The following is a 21,144-nucleotide window of genomic DNA, read 5'->3' as shown; positions in this document are numbered from 1 at the left end:
GACCATAATTGTGAATTTATGTGTCCATTTTGTACATTCTTGCTCAGTACCATCTGGGAAAAGTGCATGTCCTAAGCCATAATTCAAGATTGTCCCTAGTTATACAGATAATCATAGTGTTTCACATAGAGAATATGCACAAAGATAAAGTAAGGTAGCATTCTAAAAATGGAAGTAATATGGAAATAATTGGATCAGGACAGATACATTCCATTGCTCAAGAGATATAGTGTTGGATATGGAACCAAAAAGGAGGAGTAAAGTCAGGGACACATCTGAACTCTCCCACCACTCCCTCCAAATGCCTTTAAGGAATTACTGTAAACACATTCTAGAGTAACAATACCCACAAAAAGAAGGAGTGAGACAATTTTCCAGTCCAAGACAATTTACAAGTTCAGCAAGAAAGATCTGTTGCACCAGGTTGAGAGAACAGTGCAATCTAGCACAAGCTGTGCCAACTAAGACCAGGCCCCAACAAACTAGAAGCAAACCTTGGGGTGACTTAGGGGCAGTAGTGGTAGTTTCCAGATCTCTCAGCCCACAGACAGTAAAGGGATCATTAAATGGACCAGAAGGAGATTTACAGGGGTCCCTTTGCTGGCATTAGGGGCTAGACTCTATTGCATTGCCTACACTTGGATCTGGGTCTCAGTCCTGGGTGTTTGTCCCAGTGTGAAGAGGAGCACTAGCACAACAAGTTGTGGCCATAGGGGAGCAGGGACTCTGGTAACATTTCCAGGGTTGAAAAGAGTGCCTCTGGTCACTCATAAACCAGTGCACAGTACAGGAGAGTAGGAAACACATCTCTCCCTAGATTATACCACCGTGGAAAAGTCAAAACTTTACAGGTCCCTAGAATTTCCCTTGGACAACAACAAACATTAAAAGTCTGAAGCCTGAGACAGTGCCCCCTCCACTTGGGAAGCAGAGCCTCACTTTAGCATACAGTTAAAAGACAAGAAATAAGCTGACAAAAGAGTAAGCAGAAAAAATTCTGACCAAAGAAATTTACTATGGTAACAAGGAAGATAACATACACTCAGTAAAAGAGAATAAAGACAAAATTTCTGCACCCAAACCCTCACAGAAAAATACAAATTTTTCTCAGACCATGGAAGAGCCCAAAAGTGATTTTAAAAATCAAGTAAGCAAGGTAGAGGAAAACTTGGGAAGAAAAATGAGAGTAATACAAGGAAAACAAGAAAAAAGTCAGTAACTTGGTAAAGGAGGCACACAAATCCTTGCCTTGAAAAGAAGATTTGAAAAAAAAAATAGAATTGCCCAAATGGAAAAAAAAGAGGCACAGAAATTTACTGAAGAGAACTCCTTAAAAAGAAGAATAGGCCAAATGGAAAAGGAAGTACAAAAGTTCACTGAAGAAAATCATTTCTCAAAAGTTATGATTGGACAAGAGGAAGCTAATAACTTTATGAGACATCAAGGAACAAAATGAAAAGAATGAAAAAATAGAAAGCAATGTGAAACATCTTAATGGAAAAATAACTGACCTAGAAAATAGATCCAGGAGAGGTAAATTAAAAACTATTGGAGTACCCCAAAATAATGATTAAAAAAGGAGCCTAGACATTATCTTTCAAGACATTATCAAGGAAAACTGCCCTGATATTTTAGAACCAGATGGCAAAATAGAAATTGGAAGAATCCACCAATCACCTCCTGAAGGACACCCCAGAATGGAAACACCCAGGAATATTATAGGTAAATTCCAGAGCTCCCATGTCAAAGAAAAAGTATTGCAAGCAGCCAGAATGAAGGAACTCAGGTATCATGGAGTCATAGTCAAGATAACACAAGATTTAGCAACTTCTACATTAAAGAATCAGAAAGCTTGGAATATGATATTCCAGAGGGCAGAGGAGCTGGATTACAACCAAGAATCAGCTACCCAGAAAAATTGAATATAATCCTCCAGGGGAAAAATGGATATTCAATGAAATAGAGACTTCAAGCATTCCTGATAAAAAGACCAGAGCTGAGTAAAATAACTGACTTTCAAATACAAGATAAAAAGAAACACAGGAAGGTAAATAAGAAAGAGAAATCACAAGGGATTTAATAAGTTTAAACTATTTATATGCCTGCATGGGAAAATTGTATTTATAACTCCTAAAAAGCTTTCTTATTGTTAGGGCAGTTAGAAGGAATATACATAGATGGAAAGCAGAGGGGTGAGCTGAATGTATTGGTATGGTTATCTTAAAAAAATAAGAGAGAAGACTACATTGGGAGGAGAAAGAGGAAATAGAATGGGACAAATTATCTGACATAGAAGAGGACTGACAGAAATTTTACAGTGGAGGGGGAAATGAGGGAAGTCAGGGGTGGGGGGGAGCACATGAACCTTCCTCTCATCAGAATTGACTCAAAGGTGGAGTAATATACATACTCAGTTGAGTGTAGAAATGTATCCTAACATACAGAAAAGTAGGAAGGGAAGGGGATAAGAAAAGAGGGGGACCTGACAGAAGGGAGGGTAGTTTGGGACAGGTAAATGTCAGAAGCAAAACACTTCTGATAATGGACAGGGTAAAAGAAGAAAGTGAGAGAGTAGGATAAATGGTGAAATAGGATGGAAGGAAATATAGTTGGTAATCATTACTGTGAAAAAAAATTTACAGTGAGTTTTTAATGATAAAAATTTAATTCCTCTAACATATGGAAAACTGAGTAAAATTTATAGAAGAACCATCCATCAATTGATAAATGGTCAAAGGAGAACATGCAGTTTTCAGACAAAATAATCAAAACTATCTGTAGTTATATATTAAAAAAGTACTCCACATCACTATTGATGAGAGAGATGCAAATTTAAGTAACTCTGAGCTACTACCCCACACATGTTAGATTGGCTAATATGACAGAAAAGGAAAATGACAAAAGTTGAAAGGGATGTATGAAAATTAAAACATTAATGTACTATTGGTAAAGTTGTTTACCTATTCATCTATTCTGAAGAGCAATATGAAAGTATGTGCAAAGGATTGTAAAAGCATGTATATCCCTTGACTAAGCAAGCCCACTACTAGGTTTATATCCCAAAGAGAGTCAAAAAGGGGAAAAGTCCTATGTACACAAAAACATTTATAGCAACTCTTTGAATGGTGGCAAAGAATTGGAAATTGAGGCGATGTCCATCAGTTAGGGAGTGGCTGAACAAATTGCGTATCATTTTGATGGAAAATATTGTGCTTTAAAGAACAATGAGAAATATGCTCTCAGATAAACATGGAAAGACTTATATGAACTGATGCAAAGTGAAATGAGCAGAACCAGGAGAATATTGTAACAGGGATATTGTGTGATGATCTAATATGAATGACTTAACTATTCTCAGTAATATAATGATTCAAAACAATTCTGTAGGACTTACAATGAAATGTGCTCTCCATCTCCAGAGAAAGAACTGGCAGAGCCAGAATGGAGATCCAAGATACTTTTTCTTTACTTTCTTTATTTATATTGTTTATTTTTTGTCTGTTTTCTTTCACAAAGTGACTTATATGGAGATGTGTTTTGCATGACTACATCTGTAGAAGCTATGTTGAATTGCTTGCCTTTTTGATGAGGGGAGAAAGGAAAGTAGGAGAGAATTTGGAACTCGAAATTTGAAAAAAAATATCAAAATTGCTTTTACTTGTAATTGGGAAAAATAAAATCTTAAGATAAAAAAGTGATATTGTGTTCTTTGAGGATGAGTTGGTTAATAATGAAGAGAACAAGACTTTCCTATCTTACTTTGACATTATGATGCTGCCACTAGTTATAAGGATTTTCTAGAGTATAAGGAACAAGAAACTTGGAGTCAGGGGACATATGGGGTTTTTTGACACTTATTTTTACTATTGGAAAATTGCTTAGTCTCTTTAAACTTCAGTTTCTTCCTTTGCAAAATAGGTAAAATTATACATCCTCTATATTTCACAATGTTGATATAAGTAAAATACTACTTAAAATGAGAAGTACTGTATAAATCTGAACTATTATTATTCTTATCAAACAGGTCAGAAAATCCAACTTGCTTCTTATAATTCATGGACCAAGGATTTGGGGTATATGAGAACAATTCCCCTTGGAATTTTGCTCACTATCAAATCTTGGGACCAAATATTGCTTAAGGTCCATTTAGGTTAAGAATTCTAGCTGATCACAGATAGTCTTTCATATTCAAATTGCCTCTGCCCTCAAGACACTGTGTTCATTGCTGCCTTCTGTAATACTGGATGTATATTCACTAATATTCCCAGAAATACTAGTTCAGGACTAAAGTTAAGTATCTTTTATGATCTTAATTGTTACTTCTAGAACTTACCCTACCATCCTCACAAGACAAACTTTCTTTCTTTTAGATTTAATCTTTCTAGAAATGTCACTATAGTTAAATGCCATTCATTTTTCTTGAATGGATTCCAGGTCATTCATTTTCCTTTTTTTTTTTTTTTTTTTTGTATTTGACTGAAGTTCAATATTTTGCTCACAGTGTTCCTATTAACCCCAAACCTTGCACTTATACTTAGGAATATCCATTCATATTTGTATGTACTCCTAATGTCTTTATTTTCTGCTTAAATTTGTCATTTCCTATGATCTGCACTTTCACTTCATGCCACCCTATGGAGGAATAATCTTAAACTTTATCTCATCATCACTCATAAGCTTTCCACTTCTATAATTCATAACTCTGAAATTCCTTTATCTAGCCATAACTTGTTACTATTCCATTTTTTGGGGGGGCTCACTGAAATATCTAGGCCAGGGGTAGGGAACCTGCAGCCTCAAGGCCACATGTGGCCCTCTAGGTCCTCAAGTGTGGCTTTTTGATGGAATCTAAACTTCACAGAATGAATCCCCCTTAATAATCCCCTTAATAAGAGGATTCATTTTGTGAAGTTTGGATTTGGTCAAAGGGCCACACTTGAGGGCCTAGAAAGCCACATGTGACCTTGCAGCTGCAGGTTCCCTACCCCTGTTCTAGGCATTCCACACTTTGCTGCTGTTGCATGATATCATTACTCTTTTTCTCTTTTCAGAATTTTAACCCTCTGGTTAATTGGTTCATATTTCTATTATCATGTTTCTTGAGTCCCTGTATATTATATTTACTTTTTTGTGTACACCCTAATTCCAGATGCTACCTGCCTGAGCTCTTTTTCAAAATGGATCAATTTATTCTTTACTAATATATATAAATACACATATATACTATCTGGTATATGTTAGACTTATAATAAATGCTTGTTGAAAGAATGAATGAGTATGGGAATGGATGAACAAAAAAGAGAGATTAGAACAACCAAATTAATCTGCCAATTTGGATAAAAAAAGATCCTACTACAACTCTTGCCACCAAGAGCTATCCATGGTACTCAATATCTTTGACTGCAGGTGTATCTATGTTTTTTATTTTCTCTTAATTGCCCTTGCTGTGCTCTAGGATTTGACTACTTTTGAGAGTAGCTTCTTTCACAAATCCATATCATACCTGGCCTTACCTAGCTCTTGAGTCATTTATCTACCCCAATATGTATCTAGTATCCACAATGGAATGCTTTTTCAAATGCTTTACTGTCTATGTGTTGTATATTCCCTGGCCATATCTCCAAAGAGCAGCCCCATTCTCTATTGAACTACCAAAATGTAATACCTAGAATTCTTCACAGTATCTCACTCTTTCTTTAAGACCCAGCTCAAGCACTACCTACTTCTACAGGAAACCTTTCTTTATCATCCCTCCTCTAACTGCTGGTGTCCTTCCTCCCAAATTATATTTTATTTAAATATTTTGCAATTAATACCTTGGTATTTATTCTGCACATACTTATTTATGTCTTTGTTGTCTTTCTCATTAAAATATGAACTCTTCCTTGGTAGGAGGAAGAAATGATTGTTTCATTTTTTTATATTTGCATTCCCAGGACATTACTTAACATGTAACAGACAATTAATAAATGCTTTTGAATTGTTAATTGTTTCATTAGATAGGTAGAAGCCATAATCAGGACAATGTGGGACAATGTGGGGATGTGGTATGCTGTAGTGGACAGAATGCTGAACCTGAATTATTGAAGATCAGGGTCCCCAAAGGTACTTTTCATTTTTATGTTGGATTCCAACTCAGAATCCAAATGAGGGAGGACTCCTATAGACCATAAAATCCTACAAATATTTCTGTTGGAAAATTGCACAATGCTGATTATGTGAAGACCAAAAATATTCTAGCGTCTTCTCAGTGAGTTTAGATCTCCCTCAAGAGATTAGCTTAACAAATCACGTGGGAAAAGTAAGTGTATGAAACACATGCATATTGTCAAGATTCAAACATACAATTGGAACGACAGTTAACGTGAGTTGCTCCATTGCTATAAATTTAGGATAGATGTTGAAATTGAAAATAATTTGAGTCCAAAATTGAATAAGAAACAGTAAGGCATATCATCAATGGGAAATTGGGCAGTACTTTCAACAATACCCTCACACAAAATATCATCATTTAATGCCAATCATGAAATACCTTCATATTCAAAAGCTGAAAAGTATAGGCAACCTAGAAGTCAACAGACAGATGTATGTTGGGTGCAAGCAAATTGCCACATATTAACAATGATGAGTTGTGACCAAGAAGTGATGTACATTGTAGCTAGATGGCAATATGAGTTGCTGCACATAATACTAAAAAGCCCAGAGAAGTCTTTCTAGTAGCTTGCATATACCTTCTATGCACGAGTCAAACAGAATAAGAAGATAGGGTACAAGTTATGATCTGTACCAATAAGGATTCCCCAAATTGATGAAGTATTAGATGCATTTATACATACTTTACCTGAAATATATTATATCAGAAATGCAGAGATAAAAAGCTAATGTTGTCATGGTCTTTGTCCTGAAGAAATTTATAATCTAGGAGAGGTGATTAGACACATTCACTAATAACTATAAATGACATGGTTTGCAAATCCCAGAGCCATCTCATTTATTCTTCTTACTAGTTAACCAGTATCTATTTTAAATGTTCTAACCATAACTAAATCTATTACAGTAAATGTGGTTTGAAGAGTACAAAGTACATTGGATGAGGAGAACTGCTTACAAAATGATAAAAATAATATAAAGGTAAATAAAACAGAAAAGACAGATTTTGTGGTATAGTGGAATGTGTTCAGGATTTGGAGCAAGAGGGCTTGGGTTCACATCCTGGCTCTACTATTTATTAGCTTTGTGACTTTGGGAATTGTCTTTCTGGGTCTCAGTATTCTCATATGTAAAATGAAAGGGTTTGACTAGAGAACCTACAAGACCTCTTCCTGCTCTAAATCTGATGCTATGAATTATAATGAAGAACCCTGGAACAGGTTATACAAATCTCTCCTCTCTTAGTAGAGACATAAGAGATAATAGATGAAGGAGATGGTATACACTATCAAATTGCCATCAAAATGGATAAGATTGTTCTTGCTTTCATGTTTTTTTTTCTTTGTAACAAGGGTATCTTAAATGATGAAGAGCTTAAAGGAATATGATTTTGGTGTAAAAACAAAAAATTAATAAAACTTGGAAAGAAAAAAAGATAAAATGAGATAATATGTGTAAATATACTTGGGAAACCAGAAAAACCACTATAACTTTTAGACTGTAAATTGAAGAGAGGTAATGCCATGAAGTGGTAGAGGGATTTTCCCACCCAAGACTTCCATAAACTGATAAAATTTTCAATCGAAATTCTAAACAAATGAGCAGCAACAAATGAACTTCCCAGATTAAACAAACAAACGGTAATATCTCTTCAGAACATAACTGGTTTGTTATCTTTAAGCTGCCTTTTTTGGGGGAAAGTGTGTGTATGCGTGTGTGTGTGTGTGTATGGGGGAAGGTGAGGCATAGAATTTGTTCAGGGGGGTTCAGAGTTAAAGCATAATAATATGAGGTTCACTCCCAGACCCCTAGAAAGACTGATATATTGAACTGAGAGTGCATCGAGAATATTTAGCTGTTACATCTTGTTATGAAAACTTATCTTTCTCTTAAATTCACCTATTAATATGTCTGTGAAACTTTTCCTGTTTAATTATTCATTCCAGAATGTTATGACTTTTCTTTTTCCTTGTGCATTTATTGAGATAGATAATTCCAGCCAACAAAAATAGGCAAATGACTTAGCACAGTAAGACTTCAGTAATTAAAGACAGAAACAATCTTTTGGAGTCTCCCTTATTCTCTGAATAGGTGAGGATGTCTTTTATAACAAATCTTGAGAAAACATAAAAAGAGGATATAAGGGTTGTTTAATAAGGATTTGAGAAATAAGATGAAAGTTATAAGGATAATTTTCATCAACATTGATTTAAAGTACTTTTCAAAATTTCAGAATATTTCTAAAATATCTTCATGTAATATAGATTATAAAAAATCATCCTAACTATATACATACTATGTAAAGCATGACTGGAATGTCAAAAGATATCTTAGAAATTGTCTAGTCCAATGGTTATCAAAGTGTAGTATAAAGACATTTCATTTCTAATATGGAAAATATCAGTAGATATAGCCTAAATAAAAAAGCTCTTTGGGAGAGCCTTCAGTTTTTAAGAGTTTAAGGGAGTCTTGAGTCAAAAAGTTTAATAATTGCTGATCTAGACCAACACTAGTTCTTTGTTTAGGTGAAAAGCTAAGAAGCAGAGAAGTGACATGTAAGGTAACATAGTTTACAGCAGAATATCCCTGGTAACACACATTTTTTTTTCATTCCTAGGATGGTGGTATCTCTGTTGCATTCTGCTACCCTGTACTTAAAATGTAGTCAGTGTTACATCAATGAATAATTTACCCTCCTGGAAATAAAAACCCTTGCAGCAAATTTCTTTAATGAAAGTCTCATTTCTAAAACATATAAGGAACTGATTCAAATTTAGAAGAATTACAACCTTCCTCAAATGACAAATGGTGAAAGGATACAACCAGCCTGTTTGGAAGGAAAGATATCCTAGTTATTTAGAAATTTACATTAAAAATTGCAAATTAGTAATAAATAGAGAAATGAAAATTATAGCAACTCTGAGGTTCTCTTTTAAATCTATAAAATTGGTATGCCTGAGGAAAAAAAAAGAAAATGACAAGTGTTGGAAGGACTTTGGGATAATGGGCACATTAATGGAACCCTGGTGAGGTGATGAATTCATGCAGTCATTCTGGAAAAAAAAATTGTAATTATATATAAAATATTATTAAACTATGCTATTCTTTTACCCAGAAATATCACTACTAAGGTTATGTTCCAAAGTAATCAAAGAAAGAGGCAAAAGACAGTTGTGTAGAAAAAAATATTTATAATCGGTGTATATATGTGTATGTAGCGTCAAAGAACTAGAAACTAAGGACCTGAAGATTAATTAGGGAATGTTTGAACAATTATGATATATATGGATGTATTGGAAAAGTATTTTATCATAAATTATAAACCAAAAATTCTAGATAGACCTAGAAAGACTTAAATGAATTGATGCAGAACAAAATAAAGAGAATAATTTAGACAATAACAAGAATTTTGCAAAGACAAATGAAAAATTTTAAAGCTGATGAATTTAATGACTAAGAGAGGGCCAATGATGAAGAATGCTATGCACCCACTGTCAGAGAGATGTTGGAATCAAGGTTAAGATTAAGATCTCCACTTTGAGATATAAACAATGTAGAATTCATTTTGCTTGTTTCTGAATATTTAATAGAAGGAATGTTTTTCTTTCTTAATAGGGTTATGCGAGAGAGACAAAACTTTAAACAAAAACAATGAAAGCAAATTGAAACAAATAATTCTTATTACAATGATATATATGATTTTTACCAATATCACAAAATAATTTAAAATTATAAATTCTTGTCCTCCCTAATGTTTTTCTGTATTATTTTTGCCTAAAACATTAGCATTCATCAGACATAGTTTCTCCCATTGAAAGACATGAAACTTGAAAGTGTTAGGATCATCTTTTCTTTCCACTTGCAATTATTTTGTATTATTTTTAGATACAACCCAAATGTACATTTCCCAAATGAATGCATAGAAGATAAAGCGTGAATGTTTTCTGCTTAATAAAAGAATTAGCAAAGGAAAATTTATTAAGTGATTATTATGTTCTATGGTGTTTAAAAAGGTTCTAGAGGCATAATTTCTGGGTAATTTTATTAATAATGCCAGCATTTCAATTAAAAAAAATGTTTTCAATTGGCTTTTCCCCCTTTAGCCCAAAGACAATCCTGGCAGCAGTTTCAATTATATTTTACATATAATTTATATCTATTATATGTTCCTTTGGAAGACTAGTGTTGAAAAGAATGATAGTCAACTCTGATAGGTTAAGAATTAATGAAAGATGGACTTTACAAAGAGAAGTGCACTTATTCCAATGAGGGGCTGTCAGTGGCATCTTGCCATCCTTGGAGAGAGAGGCTTTCTCTGCACCCAGGCCACCCCTCAAGATTGGGTACTTTAGACAAAAGGGTTTGTTTCCACAAAAGCTTGATTTAATGGAATTCAACTTAGACCAGATATTCTTGTAAGATTGCGTGCTTTCTGATAAAGAAGGTTAGCTCAGCCTTCAGAAATGAGGAGGGAGAAAAGGAGGAACTCTGACTAGCCCCAAATCATTGGTTTTTAATAATCACTTCTTTCATTTCAAAGCCTTGTGCTAAGCCCTGGGGATATAGAAGAAAAGACCCACTGTGTTGTCAAGGAACTCACATTCTAATGGATGAAAGCAAAATATTTATGAGGTTCTACTGCGTCAGATAGAAAGGCTCAGTGTTTCTTAGTTTGCAGCATCAAAACTTATGGGCATACATCTTATTTAATGTCATTTCTATTAAGAAAACCACAACTATTCCTTATTTTGAAACACATGACAGTGTCAAGGACTTTAGTGGTGAGAACTTTTGTGGTCATCAGTAACTGTAGCTGCTGAGGAGGCAGAAGCAGCAGCACTCAGAGGTTCAGGTGCCCAGAAAGATTGCTTTCTCTTTGGACAATGGCTGTAGGAGCCAGACTGGCAGCTGGTTTGGTGATTTTAGAGGTGATTCTTTTCCTGGAGCTTTTACCTGGTGGCTGTTGGTAATATTGGTGATGTATGGGATAGCAGTCCCCTTTGTCATAAGGGTTACTCCCCTCAATGTTCTCTTTATGGGACAACTCAGAAACATGGTAGTTGTGTGTCACAGTAATTTCTGGGAATCTTGCATTCTGGATTAATTGATATCTCTTTAACAGTCCTAGGGGAGGTGGTGCATGTGATGATGATGTGATGACAGATGATGACAATGATATGGACCTCATGACACATACTGCTTTCTCTTTCTTTCAAGCTTATTCAGCTAGACAGGCAACTAGGTGGTGCAGTGGATAGAGTACCAGTGTAGGATTCAGGACAACCTGAGTTCAAATCTCACCTCAGACACTTGACACTCCCTAGCTGTGTGACCTTGGGAAAGTCACTTAACTCCAATTTCCTCATCCTGGGTCATCTCCGTCATCCTGATGAACATCTGGTCACTGGATTCAGATAGCTCTGGAGGAGAAGTGAGGCTGATGACCTGCACAGCCCTCCTTCACTCAAAACAAAGTGAAGTGCAAATCATGTCATTATTTCTCTGATGGCATGGTCTTCCTTGGCAATGAAGGACGAACACACACACACGTTCAACTAGACAGGCTTTCCTACACTTTTAGTGATAGTTTAAAAAGGAGAAAGGTCAGGGGAATTCATCATTTTATAAGTATTTATCAAGCATCTGATATACTCAGTGAACTCTGAGGATATAGAGATGTTGGGATAGGAACTAGAATTGAGATTTGATTTAACAAACTGTGGTACAGGGAAAATCCCTCTCCCAATGCAGGTGAGCAATGTCTCTGTGATGTATAGACTCAGAAAATTGTATAGTACACTAAGCAGTCAAGTAACTTCTCCAGGTTCACTTAGCCAGCATGTGCCTGAGACAATTCCTACGTCTGAGGATATAAAGACAAAGGGAAAAACACTCTTGGGATAAAAGAAGATTGCCTTCTTCTTTGGGGATATATTGAAATATATAAATAAAAAAAACCATAAGAAGCAATGTGGTGTAGTGGAAAGACAACCACTTGGAGTTACAGAAAATGCATTCTTTTATGCAGTACCTAGGTGACCTTCAGCAAGTCATTTAACCTCTATAGCAGTTTTGCAGGTGCAAATGAGGATTGACCTCTAGGGTGTAATCTAGATTGAGACCTGTGCTCTTATAATTTGAGGAGGGACAACATACTGACAATGAAAATATGGTTTGGAGACATGACAGAGAACAAACGATGACAAATTACTTTGAAGCTTCAAGCCTGGAAAACTAAGAAAATGGAGATACCATTGGTAGAAACAAAGATGTAAGAAGAAGGAGGAGGTTCTAGGGGAAAGATGAATTTAGATTCAAACAGATTGAATTTGAATTCCTAGCAGAAAATTCAGAGAGAAATATTCAGTGGCATTTTGGAAGTATGGAGAAAGGTTGGTACAAAAAAGAAAGGTACAGCAGTCATCTGAATAAGAATGGTTGAAGTCAGAGGAGTAAATGCTATTGACAAAAGCAAGACTATACGAAGTCAGGTAATATTATTTTGCTGATATCATGATGATACTGATGATGCTGATGGCAAAATCCTAGAATTATATAATAGCATCTTAAGGACTGTTGTTGTTCATCTTTTGTTCTCAAAGAGTTACAATGGTATCACAACGGTGATGGCTTGACTTTTGTGTGAATCGGATTTGAGTGAGGCAGAGGTGGAGAAAATAATTAGCCTGGCTTTGTCCTCAAGAGTCATCAGAGTCCAGTGGCAAGATGGATGACTAGTGATGGCCAAGAATGAAGTGGGTGACCTTGGTCTCTCTAAAGTAAGGACTTTCCCAGGTCTCAGTTTGTCTGAGGCCATGTCCATTCAATGACTATGGACTACATAAGAAATGAAACAAAAGATGGTTCAATTTACCATCCCAAGGATATCAGTCTGGGAAAGGAAAACCCTCAGAGTTTCTGTCCAGAACAGAAAGCATTTCCTACTGAGACTCATTCAAAGCCATCAAAACTAAACAGTGAATGACAGAGAGTTGGGCTGGGTCTGTTATTGGTCATTTGATGACAGGCAAAATGATTTAGCTTTAAAGGTGAGGTCAAGTAGCTCCATTTAAAACACCATGGGCCTTTTAAAGCATGATTTTTCAGAGCTATATTTCATGAAATCAAAAATGAAAACTGCACAGGGCAAACAGTAAATTGTCTTAACTTTTTGAGAAAAGAGAATAATAAAATACAAAGACAGAGAAGGAGAAGACGAGGAAAAAAGAAATAACAACAACAAGAATAGGAACCTTTCCCAGCTTTTATTTGAATTGGCAGGTTGGGTCCCTAGAAGGCAGTTACTATTATTCTCAGATAACATGGTAAAGACAGTTAATATGGAACCTTCTACTAAGAACCTGGTTCACTCTTTCCCACAAAGCATCTGTGGGAGCAGTAAGCTTCAATTTAGAACACAATAGCAATGAGGAATACAGGTAAGAATTGTGTGACAAGGTTTAACTCACATCCCTTGCTCTGGAAGTCCTTCTTTTTGTAAAGACTTCATGAAGAACACTTGCCATTGGTGTTCATCCTTCATTCAAGAAGAAAACCAATGGTACCACAAGGGTAACGTTTAGACTTGTGTGTGATTTGGTTTTGAAGGAAGTGCAGCTGCACAAAGTCATCAGTCTTACTCCCTCTGGAGGAGTGGAATCATGCAGTTGCCTACCTGTTTTTAGAAAGTTAATCTCATCTTATAAGATTGTCTTCCAATTAATAAAGAAAAAAATGTACCCTATTTGAAGGGAAGCATACAGATATTGCCTAATAGTTACTTTGAAGTATTCTTTGGTCACAAAGGGCTTTGTAAGGACTGTCTTGGATATACATGGAAACTTGTTCATTATCAACTGTTCTTTTGACTGATTTTTGGCTGCTGTTATGACCAATCAAGTCAGAAGATATAATGTGACCATTTGATGCATGGAGACAGACCTAGAATGGAGACTTGAAATCAGCAAGCTCAACCTCACAATTTTACCAATCAGAAAACTGAGGAATAGAAAGTTCAGCGGCTCCTCTAAGGACACACAACTGGTAAACAGAGTTAGAATTTAAATCCTTTTCCTATGCCCCTAAAAGTAATCTTTTTACTTTGCTCCATGCTGCAGAGCTGTTCCATAAACATGAACTGTGATTATTATTAATATTCTCAGGCTTGGGATTTAAAGAAAGCTGCAATTTAATATTGATGTATCATTGATGCATGAGCTATGTATTCTGTGTTGAATAGTAATAATAACTCATTTGTGCAGTACTCTGAAGTTTACAAAATAATTCCTTTTTATGCATTCAAACTCATCATTCTGGATGGTCCAGGACAAAAAGAGAAGGCTCATAATATTTGGACTATATGATCTCAATTATGGGCAGATCATTTGAATTCTTGGAACTTCAATTTCTACATGTTTTAAATAAAGAATAAATTCAGGTGTTCCTAGTCTTTTCTTTAACATAGACTCTGTTGGCATTTGGGTGAAGCCTATGGAACGTTATTCAGAAAAATAAATTCACATGCATAAAAATATAAATATCAAGGAAATTGTTGATATTGAAAAAGTTAAAGATTAACAAAATATTAGAATAGTTAGCAAAGAGTTAGAAGGTTCACAGGCCCTAATTTAATAACCCTTGTTTGAGTCCAATCCTTTAATTTCAGAGATGAGGATGGGAACTTAACACAAAGAGAAATCATACTTAATTGAGATTCAAATTCAAAACACACACATCTCTTGCTAAGTATCATAAACTATTTTTCCAATTTGATCATGCCCTTCATTGAGATGGGTAGATAAAGTCATCGAGACTAGAATGAAGGAGAATGTTGTCTTTGTTGTTTTCTTTAATCTTTAACCTTTGGCAGAAAATCGCCTGCCTCCTGAGGCAATAGGTGTCCCTTGGAGTAATAATGAGGAAAGAGCGAGCCTTATCAGATGAAAGCTTTGTATTATTGCATCTTGTAGTCCTTTGACAATCTCTTGTATGTCAGGTTCAGGATGCTCACAAACAGCAGGAAGAGTAGGCTTTTTGGTTCAATGTGCAAGAAGAAAGTACTATTGATTTTTGTATTTTCCCCTAATTTGCAGGAAAAAAGTGTGTGCCCGGGAAACTGTGTAAGTGACATAATCAAATTAATTGTATGCTTTATTAAAGGGCTGGTATCAATATCAGATAAGAGGTATAATATTAGAAAAAAAATTGCAGTAGAGAAAGCAATAAACTTGGTGTCAGGAAGACCTGAGTTCAAACCTTGCCTCAGACTGGGGCAAGTTACTTTAACCTCTACTAACCTCAATTTCCTTATTTGAAAAAAAAAAAATGGCATAAATAAGAATAGCACCTCCATCTCAGGGTTCTTATGAGGATAACATGACATATGTGAAGCCCTTTTCAAACATAAAATCAACATATAAATTTTGACTATGGTTGCTAACTGTTATGAATGTATTATGAAATTTTTTCACATAGCCATTTTGAGTTTTTTATATCTCCTCAATCTTATTAAAATTAAGGCAAAACTAAAATTCTGGTTATAAAAGTAGGATTGAGATACTGATCTCTTGATGTTGATTGCAGTGGCAGGATTTCATCAACTGACAAATACACGGACATTAAAGTGGATTGGGAGGTAGTATCCTCAAGTGATCCGGACTCTGAAATTAAGGAACCAAGTATCTTAAACAGGTCATTTAACCTAGTGGTTCATCAGTTTCCTCACATGGGAAAAGAGAGGGTAGGACTAAACTGCCCCTCAGATACCTTTTCACTCTACACTTATGGTCCTCCTGTGAGATGGGGAGAATTTTATAAATTATGGTAGCAAGTCTAGAAGGAATGACTGCTTTAAAAGTGGTTGATAGAATTTTATGGGATAATCAGCTGATCCATTCCAAGCAAGTCTACTTCTGGGATTATGATTTGAAGGGTCCAAGGGTAAAAAAGACTTTTTTGTTGGCCATGAAAGGGAGGAAGAAACTCTTTGCTTTAAGTAAACTGAGTATTTTTTTTTCTACAAATAGTGATGAGAAAAGAAATGTGATCAGATATAGACTCTGAAAGAAAGGTCTGCAGGTATTAATCACAAATTTAGGCATAAATATATTAGTAGAGGCTGGTCCATAGTTTTTAGCCTAAAATTCCAGTTGAAAATCAAAATGTGTAAAATGGTGAAATCATAAAATTATAAGTTTAAGCCGACCATGGGGATCATCTGATCCTAACCATTCATTGTACACATTGTACAGATGAGGAAACAAATGTTCAGCTCATGCCTTGTTCAGGTTGATACAGACAGAAAATAGAAAAAATGAGGTTAAAGTTTAAGGTTGCTGATACCTAGGCCCATGCTTGTTCTACCACCTCACAATTTCTCTCAGTAAATACCAGAATTATTTTACTCTAATTGATATTATTTCTAGACTAAATATGATGCAAGTGGTCAATGGTATCTCAATTCTTTGGATAATTGGCACAAAGAGACCATCTTATCCTATCTCATTTTTGTAGGGAGGGCAAGGAATAGCATGTCTTTATTTGTATTTCATCTTCAGTTCATTTAGAAATGTTTTGCTGATACATTTTGCATTTTATACAACAATTACACCCCAGAGGGAGTATAAATAACTGAATATGATAGATTACATTCAAGCACTCTTTGTCAGATTATGGAGTAGACAACCTAGCTTACAGAGGCTCTTGCCAGACATCAAATGGAAGAGGGCCCTGTTGTAAATTCCCACTGAGTTCATAGATTCTAGAGCCCAGAGGAAAGTACAATAGTTTTCTGGATTACTTACCCTGAAAGGAATATAGCTTTTTTTTTCTTTTTTGAAACAGTATTTTAATTTTTCCCCAGTTACATGTCAAGAAAAACTTTAGCATTCATTTTTACAAGACTTTGAATTCCAAATTTTTCTCCTTATCTCATTCCCTCCTCTTCTCTCTTCTGGAAATGGTAGGGATCGTGGTATAGTTTATACATGTGCTATCAAATAAAAAAAAATTTCCATATTAGTCAAATTTGAAAGATGAAACATTTTAGAAAAACAAGAAATAATGAAGGGGAAAATATGCTTCAATCTTCATTCAGAGTCCATCAGTTCTTTATCTGGGTAGGGATAGCATTTTCCATTATGCATCCTTTCTACTCGTCTTGGATCATTGTATTGCTGAGAAGAGCTAAGTCATTCCATAGTTGATCATCACACAGTGCTGCTGATACTGTATACAATGTTTTCCTGATTCTTCTCATTTCACTTTACATTGTTTGCTAAATTTTTTCCAGGTTTTTCTGAAATCTGCGTGTTCATAATTTCTTATTGCACAATATTATTCATATACCAAAGCTTGTTGGGTCATTTAACAATTGATGGGCATTGACTCAATTTCCAATATTTTACCATCATGAAAATGGTTGTTATAAATATTTTTGGACATGTAGGTCCTTTTCCTTTTTTTTTTTTTATAATCTCTTTGGGATACAGACCTAGAGGTGGCATTGTTGGATCAAAGGATATGCACAGTTTTGTTGCCCTTCGGCCATAGTTACAAACTGCTTTCCAGAATGGTTATATCAGAATAAAATTCTACTAGAAATGCATCAATTTCCCAATTTTCTCACATACTGTCCAACATTTATTATTTTCCTTTTTTGTCATGTTAGCCAATATGATAGGTGTGAGGTGGTATCTTAGAGTTGTTTTAATTTGCATTTCTCTAATCAAAAGTGATTTAGAGCACTTCTTCATATGCCTGTAGATAGCTTTGATTTCTGTGTCTGGAGACTGCTTGTTCATGTGCTTTGACCATTTATCAGGTGGAGAATGGCTTGCATTCTTATAAATTTGATTCAGTTCTCTATGTATTTCAGAAATAAGGCCCTTATCAGACATGTTTCCCATAAAGATAGTTTCTCAGTTTTCTGCTTTTCTTCTAATCTTGGTTGCATTATTTCTGTTTGTACAAAAGCTTTTTAATTTAATATGATCAAAATTATGTATTTTACATTTTCTAGTGCTCTCTCTCTCTTGTTTGGTCATGGCTTCTTTTCCTCCTCATAGATCTGACAGGTAGACAATTCCTGGCTCCTCTAATTTTCTTATGACATCACCCTTTATGTAGAAAGCATGCACCAGTTTTGACTGTGTCTTAGTATATGGTATGATCTGTTGGTGTGTACCTAGTTTGTGTCCTTTTCTTTTCCAGTTTTCCTAACAGTTTTTGTCAAATAGTGAGTTCTTATCTCAAAAGCTGGGGTATTTGTGTTTATCAAACACTAAGCTACTATGATCATTGACTATTGTGTCTTATGCACCTAATCTATTCCACTGATTCACCACTGTATTACTTAGCCAGTGCCAGATAGTTTTGATGTTTACTACTTTATAATATAATTTTAGATCTGACATTATTAGGACAACTTTCTTTGTAATTTTTCATTAATTTTCTTGATATTCTTGACCTTTTGTTCTTCCAGATGAATAGTGTTTTTTTCTAGCTTTATAATATATATCTATATCTATATCCATCCATATATATATTAGTTTGACTGGTATGGCACTGAATGGACAAAGTACTTAAGCTAGAATTGTCATTTTTATTATATTGGTTCAGCCTGCCCACCAGTAATTGACATTTTTCCAGCTGTTTAAATCTGACTTTATTTGTAGGAAAAGTGTTTTGTAATTGTGTTCATATAGTTCTTGGGTTTGTCTTAGCAGGTAAACTCTTAAGTATTTTATATTATTTGCAGTGATTTTAAATGGAATTTCTCTATCTTTTGCTGCTGTACTTTATTAGTCATACAAAAAATGCTGATAATTTATGTGGGTTTACCTTATATCCTGCAGCTTTGCTTAAGCTGCTAATTATTTCAAGTATTTTTTAGTTAATGCTCTCATGTTCTCTAAGCATATCATCTGCAAAAAGTGATAGTTCTGCTTCCTCATTGCCTATTCTAATTCCTTTAATTTCTTTTTCTTCTTTTATTGCTATAGCCAATATTTCTAGGATTATATTGAATAACAGTGGTGATAATGGACACCCTTACTTCACCTTTGATCTTATTGGTAATGCTTCTAGTTTATCTCCATTACAGATAGTGCTTGTGATGGTTTTAGATAGATAATGCTTATTATTTTAAGGCATGCTCTCTTTATCCTTGTGTTCTCTAATGTTTTTTAATAGGAATGAGTTCTTCAGTTTGTGAAAAACTTTTGTCAGCATCTTTTGAGATAATTATATGATTTCTGGTGGTTTTCTTATTGACATGGTCAGTTATACAGATATTGTCTTAATATTGAACCAACCCTGCATTCCTAAATCCCACCAGGTTATATATTGCTATAATTGCCTTGCTAGTGTTTTGTTTGAAATTTTTGCATCAATATTCATTAGGCAAATTGATCTGTAGTTTTTTCCTCTGATTTAACTCTTCTTGGTTTGGGTATCAGAATAGTATTTATTTCATCAAAGGAATTTGGTAGGACTCATTCTTTGTCTATTTTTCTAAATAGTTTTATAGTAGTAGAATTAATTGTTCTTCAAATGATTGGTAGAGTTCACTTGTGAACACTTCTAGGGAGTTCATTAATATCTTGTTCAGTTTCTTTTTCTAAGATGATGTTATTTTAGAAATTCTATTTTTCAATCTATTAATCTAGATAATTTCTAATATCTGATATCTAATATTAATATCTAATCTAGGTAATTGTACATATTCATCAATTTTGCTAAGCTTGTCAGATTAATTGACATATAGTTGGGCAAAATATTACCTGAAAGTTGTTTTAATTTCTTCTTCATCTGTGGTGATTTCATTCTTTTCATTTTTGATATTGGATATTTGATTTTCTTCTTTCTTTTTTAAAAATCAAATTAATCAATGACTTCTTATTTTTTTTCAATATAACATTTTATTTATTTATTAGCTCCATAATCTTATTTTTTCAATATAACATTTATTTATTAGCTTCATAATCTTTTTTATTTTCAATTTAAAAAAATCTCACCTTTGATTTTCAGGATCTCCAATGTGGCATTCAATTGGGAATTTTTAATTTGTTCTTTTCCCAGTTTTTTTCAGTTGCATGCCAAAATCATTAAACTGTTCTTTTTCCATTTTGTTGATGTAAGAATTTAGAAGAATAAATTTTCCCCTAAGTTCTGCTTTGCCTGCATCCCATAAATTTTGTTATGTTGTTTCCTTGTTGTCATTCTCTTTAATGAAATTATTGATTGTTTCTGTGATTTGTTCTTTGACGTACTTATTATTAGGATTAGATTATCTAGCTTCCAATTAATTTTAATTTATATTTCCACTGCCCTTTTTTGAATGTAATTTTTATTGAACTATTATTCACAAAGAAACACATTTGCTATTTCTGCCTTTTTGCACTTGGTTTTGAGTGTTTTATGACCTATTACATGGTCAATTTTTGTGTAGGTGCTACGTGCACAGGAGAAAAAGCTCTATTCCTTTCTTTTCCTGTTCAGTTTTTCCAAAGTTCTGTCATGTATAACTTTTCTAATATTCTATTTACCTTCTTGATTTATTTCTTGTTTTTTGTTGTTGTTGTTATATTTATCAAGTTCTGAGAGGGAAGAGTTGAAGTACCTCACTAATATAGGTTTTCTATTTATTTCTATAACTTACTTAATTTCTCCTCTAACAATTTGGGTGCTATACCACTTGGTGCCTCTATGTTTAGTATTGATATTGCTTCATTTTCTGTAGTGACTTTTAGCAAGATTTGAAATATCTCTTTTAATTAGATCTGTTTTGCTTTTATTTTGTCTGAGATCAGGATTGTTACTTCTGCTTTTTTTTTTACTTCACTTGAAGCATTGTAGATTCTGCTGTAGCCCCGTACCTTTAGTTTGTATCTGTGCCTCAATACATCAAGTGTGTTTCTTGTAAACGAAATATTGTAGGATTCTCATTTTTGATCCATTCTCTTGTCCATTTTATGGGAAAGTTCATCTGATTCA

Source organism: Notamacropus eugenii, chromosome 4 (genome assembly GCF_028372415.1).
Source record: "Notamacropus eugenii isolate mMacEug1 chromosome 4, mMacEug1.pri_v2, whole genome shotgun sequence".
Classification (NCBI taxonomy): domain Eukaryota; kingdom Metazoa; phylum Chordata; class Mammalia; order Diprotodontia; family Macropodidae; genus Notamacropus; species Notamacropus eugenii.
The sequence above is the reverse complement of the archived record's forward strand: the minus strand, read 5'-3'. Positions refer to the sequence as shown.